Genomic DNA, 6,828 nt, shown 5'->3' on the forward strand with positions numbered 1-6,828 from the left:
CACGCAGCGTCACTTGATAAACTTACATAACAAAAAACTACAAGTGACAACTTTTCTAAAATCAACACTAAGAAAAACAATATTTTGGAACTAAACAGCATGTATAAATGCAAGATCAAACTACAGCTACATATTTTGTAAAACAATATCGCGGTACTAGAACACCCTATATGACAAGTCTCTACCAATACCCTACTAACAAATAGGATCAATGTTGCAAAAGTTGCTAGGCGGTCCCTAGGCGGCCGACCCCCTTGGAGGGAGTACTCGGGGAGTACTCGGACATGGTAAATATAAAGAAAATTAATATTTGGTTATTATATATGTGTCAAATATCATAAGTTTACTGATATTTATAACAAAATAGGTGAATATTAATATAAATAAAAAAAATACATTTTTAAATATAAAATATTCTAAAAATTACTAATCATTAATTAAAAAAATGATATTTGTTCTTTAATATTATTGAAATAACAATTATGTTTTATTTTTTTGTGTCAAAATCGGCCCAAGTTTACCGATAAGATGTGATTCTGGCTGAGGTTGACCACATTTGACCGATTCTTAGTAACTAGACGGATTTACAGAAACTCGCCTCGGTGACATACCTTGTAGCGAGTACTCGGAGAGTACTCTCGGCCTTGTAATCCTACTTTTACAACATTGAATAGGATCAGTAAAACACAGTTTGCACTTGATGATTAACAACAGAAAACCTCCGATAAAAATTATAAATCTTTTCTGTAATATAAGAAAAAATTGCAGTCTAAAAAATTATATAGAGGTCATCATAACAATAACACTGATCATGCATCCATGTCTCCCATCACTTTATCTGAATCAGAAGATCCATACACAGTTCCATCTTCCACAGTTTTATCATTTTATGATTTTATCCAACTATATAATTATTTCATCAAAGAATACAATTTTTTACAGCTGCCAAAGGCCTATAAAGAAAATTGAAAGCTAGAAAAATATAAGGAATGCACATTTGCCATGGAGTTGACTTTATTTATTGAAAACTAACTAATTGACCTATTAATCAATGCTTAAAATTGAAGAAAACTTAACATATTCTACATGTTGTATTACCACGGTGATCTAGTTGAAATACACCTGCCACACCACACGAACCTCACCAAAGCCTGTGACTTTCGTGGTCTAGTTTTCAATCGAGAAACCTGCATGCTTAAAACAGGGTCGGTTAGGGTTGACCAAACACTTCTCGTTTTTTTTGTTTTTTTTTTTATATTTAAAGAACGCCTTAACTATGATCACAAAAAAAATCTAAATCTTTAAATGTAAAGTTTTGAGATGCTGTAGGTCTTATAAAATAGAAAAATACACTTCGGGAGACGTACAACTCATTTAGAAAATAATTTAACCAGCTTAAGATAAATAAATGGATGAAAATTGTCACTTCTTAACATTAAGCAATAGTAACCAAAATCGAAAGTTTTAATCATTACCTTCCGACGAGTAACTCTTGATGCCTTCCAGCACAACAGGCTTCTTGATCTTGGTTCCATTCTCCTGCAGTTCACAAAAAGCAAGTCACTTCTTAATCCAAAATGCTACTTCTAATATTAAGCAATAATAACCACATTTTGTAATCGAGTTGAGCAGCTCGTGAACTACTCAAGATCGGCTCACTAAAAACAAGAATAAAGCTGAGCTTAAACAAGCTTGATCCTAAAGTTAAGCTCGTTGAATAAACGAGTCCAAGCCCCAGCTTCATATACCGAGCTCGGTTAGGCTTAAACGAGACTTATATAAAATAATAATTTTTATTTAATATAACAAACAAAATTACATAATAACTATATGTGTATAAAATAAAAATGAAATAATTAAATAATTAATAAATGATCCAACCCAAGCCCGAGTTTGAAAAATTTCATAAAAGTCGGGCTCAAAGCTCGAGGTCTAGCACTGTTAGGCCAAACAAGCCAAGCCCGGGCTTGAAAATGTTCTTACAATCCGGGCCCGAGCTCTGTTAAGTTAAACAAGCCAAGCTCGAGAGTAGACGAGCTTGGCTCGTTTACAATCCTAAATAGAAAGAGGTGACATCTTTGACCTAAGAATGCCAAACATTGTAAGACATTCAAAGTCAAACGATGATGATAAATATTTTTCTGGGAGGAAGAGGGAAGAGAGCTTACAGATTCTCTTGTTCAAGTTTTTCAGCAATGGAAACGGCTTTGCGTGTCGACCATACCATTTCTTTTTGATTCAGCCTGCTGAATTATATCTGCAAGAGACACTTTGCCTCTAACTAGACTCTTAGATTGACTTTGTTCACCTAATCTTCTTTGTATACCGGCACTAGAACTCTTATGAGACGGAGTAGCTTCTGGCTTGTGATTCTGCATCTTAGCTTTTGGTTCTCTAGAAGAAGAAGCCTCTACTTCAACAATCTCACTTCTTTTTGCATACGCGTCTTGTTGGGGATCGTGTGTTTCTTTCCTCATTTCACTTCTGATTTCAATTGTAACGGGTGATCCAAGAACGTCCTCAAATGCTTTCACAATGTGGGGTTTGATCTTTTCGGCCTTTGATTTGTTCACATGTGAAGTGAACGTAAGCTGAGCGGTTGGAGCTGTGAAATGAATAAAGTAATCTACGTTTTCAGCTTTTGAAAGTAGGGGCGTCATGCATGTATGGGTCGGTTTGTGGCTCAAACCAAACATTTGGTCTTTGAGTTGTTGAAAGCCATCTGGTTTCAGTTCAGTTTTACCAATTGGCCTTGAAACTTTTGGGCCGGCAAATATATTGGCTAAATTGACGAATTTGGGCCCAAGTTTTTTGTTACATAGTAATTAATTGATTATTATATGTTTGGACTAATAAATTTGGGTAACACTATTTTATTAAATCCTTACGAATTACTTAAAATTCAAATTTAAACTTGAAAATCCATAAATTCGGTTCGGTTCGTTTTTTTTCGTTTTAACTACATGCAAAACCAAAACCTAACTGAAAGTTCAGCTTTTGTGAAAACGAAAACCAACCGTTGGTTTTTGATTGGTTTTGGTTATTTCGGTTCAGTTTTCCCGGTTTCATGCACAATGCACACTCCGGCCTGAAAGATTCTGTAAATTTAGCAGCTAATAACCAAAAAAAAGGGAACTTTGAAGATGTAAATTTGTTAAAAGACAACTTATTTTCTATTACTTATAACAATATTCTTCATAAAACTTGATCAAAACATGTCAAACGAGACAAAGTACCTGAACCGAAACTGAATGATGCCAGCTTTCTTCATGATACAAGAATTCTTTTACGCTATTTATCTGAATATTCTCAATCACCGTGGACCATATTTCTTCAATTTCTTGCTTATATAAACCTTCGTTCATTTTTTGTATGAGTTCCACTAGAACTTGCACCCATTTTCACCAAACCCCCTTTGAACACCGGATGTCTCACCATGCCCAAAGTTACTTTTGCGGGACCCATCCACAGAAGACGATGGTAATACATACTGCTGATCAGGAGCAAGTTGCAACAAAGCAGCGGTCAACCACGTCAGCTTATCGTTTGACATCCTTAACTGCTTTTCGGCTTCAGATAACGTCTTCAATGCCAACCGCAAACTTCTCCATATCGTCTTTAGATACTGAAAAAAGGACTAAATATATAAAGAAGGTAAAAAGAGGGGCTTTTTCTTGAAATCTTGGAAGGTCAAGAAAAGTCAAACTTACATGTGGGTTGTCTAAAGAACTTCCTTTTCGATCTTTCTTTCATGAAATTGTAACTACCCGCAAGAATATCGGTTACTACGGTTGCAAGTTGTGACATTAACGCTAATGGCTCGACACCCCGACTCCATAATTTCTCTTAAATGTTTAACAGTATTCACTGTATCGGCTGATAATGCTAAATCGAGCAGGTCAACTAATTTGTCATCAGAAATAAGTCCAACCTGTTTAGTGAGTTGCATACATAAGTAAAGATAACGTGTAAAATAAGGTTGACTCTCAGGTAACAAGTCAAATGGTCGTCATTTTTTTTTCTGAATTATTAAATATAAAAACAATATCATTGTGAACATTATCTAACTTTTTGTAATAAAATGATTTAGGAATTAGGAGACTTTAGATGGCTTCCAATCCGTTTGACCTGATTCCAATGTAGTCAAATGCTTTTGTGGGACCCATTATTAGAAATGAAACATAACTCAAACCCAACTTACGCGTAAACAGGCCAAATTGAGCCATCTAGTTTCTATACGGTTTCTAAAAGTTGGATGACATTTAGGGGTGTAAATGAGCTAAGCCCGAACTTGTATAGGCTCCGAGCTTGGCTCGTTTAATTTAAGAGAGCTCGGAACTCGGCTTGTGAGTAGTTTTTCAAGCTCAAGCTGGCTCGGACCTCAAGCTCTTTATTATTTATAAACTAATTTATATACATTAATAATTTTTTTGTATATATATATCGATTATAACCTCTTATATATTAGATAAAAATATATTAACTGGTTATTTTTATCATAGTTTCATATATAATAATTATTATCGTAAAAGTAAATATTTATATATCAACTAAAAGTTGTAAAAATAATAGGCTCCTTTAGGCTAGCGAGCCAGCTCGAGCAGTCAAGCTCACAAAGTAAAGCTCATGCTCGTTTATTAAACAAGCTTAATTTTAGGCTCGCTCAATTCAAGCTTTTAGCGAGCCAATCTCGAGTTAGTTCACGAGGGCTTGGCTTGCTTACACCCGTAATGATATTTATAGCAATTTATGACTATACTTAATAAAAGAATAGAAGATGGAGAAAAACCAGCTCTTGAACAAGCGGAACCGATATTCTTTGAGCAAGTAGACTAAGCTGCTCGAGTGTCATCTCCGCGTCACGTAACGACCCGCTAGACCTCGAAGCAATAAGCTTTAAAGCATCTTTATCAATTTCAAAACCTTCTTTACTTGCAATCCATTGCAATGTATAAATAATCCGCATCTTTCAACTTAGGGAAAAAGAATTTGTGACACCTGGACACGATTATATGTGGCAAAACATCAAGACTCGAGTTGACAAAAACGAAAACCATACGCCTCGGAGCGCGATCAATAACCTTAATAATAGCACTCCAACAATCAGGAGGCAAAGTATCACAATCATCGATTATAAACACGCGGTACCGTGACTTTAACCGAGAACCAATCATGCTTTCCATAAGTTTCATAATACTTTTATATCCAAGATTAATAGCGGGCCCTACTTCCCGAACGGCATGATTCTTTCTCGTATCATGTGCTACACAAGAACTGCAAAACCCGCACGGTTTGGCATGATCGAACTTTGACAAGTTAATGCCCGAGCAAATATATGCGCGCATGAGGTCTTCCCAGTCCCATGAGGCCCGTAAAATATATAAACAAGCCCGATTTTCTGTTTTGCAACTGCGTTTGAGAGAGCTTGCACTGCAAGATTCTGTCCAACCAGATCCCGGAACGTTTTCGGCGTGTACTTTTGAGTGAGGTTTTGGTGTCTGGATCGGGATCGTGTTTGGTGACCCGACCGAGCTTCCGAGGCGAGATCCGAATCGGGCTCGCTGGTTAAAAACTTATCTACATAAAGATCCAATTCACCAGAATAACTTTCTTGAGATCCGTTTATTAATAAAGGCAGCGATTCACTGTTTGTTGACGAGGCTGAGTGATCTGACATAACGGGTGTTTGACTTTCTTGTTGACCCACCACGCTTAGACCTTGAATCAAGAAACGACTTTCCCCGATCATGCATCCTTGACCAATTAAACGGAAGCCCATAACTATTGCTTGGACCTGCGTTGACATTTTGCTGACCGTCATAGTCAATTTGTGACACGAAATTAGAAGCCATGGTGTCTCGGTTACGGGTGCCCGAGAAACCCGCCTTCCAGTTCTAACTTTCCGCCTTTTGACCCGATTAAGACCATGGCTGTGAAGAGTTGACTCAACCTCGATACCACCATGACTATGATCATCTTGCTTACTTTCCCACCCTTTTTGTTTATGTTTAATATCAGAACTTTCCGGATAAATGTCACTTGCCAAAGTGGCGGCATCTAACCGAGAATCATCTTTGAAACTCCTTCGGCTCGATTCTTCTTTCTTGATTCTTCTATGAATCTCATCACTCGGGCCCACATTTGATGATGAGTTGGCGGATAAACCAATTGACCGCCTCCGACCATCTTTCTCGACCCGTTTTAGTAACGGTTCAGGGTCAGGGCCAGGGCCAGGGCCAGGGGAGGACTGAAACGGCGGTGGGCTCATGGAGGGGTCCCTTAAAGATCTTGACCGTTGAAGAACGGCTAGGTCCCTAATAAGGGACCTATCGGTGACCATCGGCTAGTTTTGTGCATATGGTTTTTTAAGTGAATACAGTTTGTTAAATGGATATGGTTGCGTAGATGGTCACGGATGTTACCATTTGCGTCTTTGAGTATCCGATCACGATCACGAACTCCCGACATGATCCGGTACTGCAAGATATCACAAAACACGGCATTTTCTGTCTCATACAAACAGATCTTTTCACCACAATCAAAATATTGAAACACAAATTGACTCCCCAAATCTAAATCATTATGATGGAATCATTGAAACTTTCTTGCATTGAAACCCTAAGCCCTTATAAACAGATTATTCAGATCGAATCAACTGTTTCACACGTGCGCGCACATTTATGTTAGCTAAAACCCATGTAAAAGACTAAACTTTTAACATCAACCCAAGACTATATGATGAAATTAACATAATCTCATTTCAAGAAAAAGTTCAAATTAAAGATGCAATCTTTAAGCTCCCAAACCCTTATAAACAAATCATTCAAA

At 37.2% G+C, this 6,828-nt stretch overlaps 1 pseudogene across 1 annotated transcript; it reads right to left on the minus strand.

Annotated features, from left to right (window-relative positions):
• Window positions 1-862: 862 nt before the first annotated feature.
• LOC143606061 (protein STICHEL-like 3) lies at window positions 863-6,502 on the minus strand (annotated as a pseudogene). The gene is made up of 6 exons (XR_013148668.1): window positions 4,790-6,502; window positions 3,711-3,931; window positions 3,237-3,625; window positions 2,169-2,605; window positions 1,476-1,539; window positions 863-1,187 (listed from the first exon to the last, which is right to left on the minus strand). The product of XR_013148668.1 is annotated as a protein STICHEL-like 3 (transcript).
• Between the last annotated feature and the right edge of the window lie 326 nt (window positions 6,503-6,828).

The sequence above is a fragment of the Bidens hawaiensis genome, unplaced genomic scaffold (genome assembly GCF_021521415.1).
Source record: "Bidens hawaiensis isolate Kalapana, Puna unplaced genomic scaffold, B.hawaiensis_p1.1 tig00072889_1, whole genome shotgun sequence".
In the NCBI taxonomy this organism is placed as follows: domain Eukaryota; kingdom Viridiplantae; phylum Streptophyta; class Magnoliopsida; order Asterales; family Asteraceae; genus Bidens; species Bidens hawaiensis.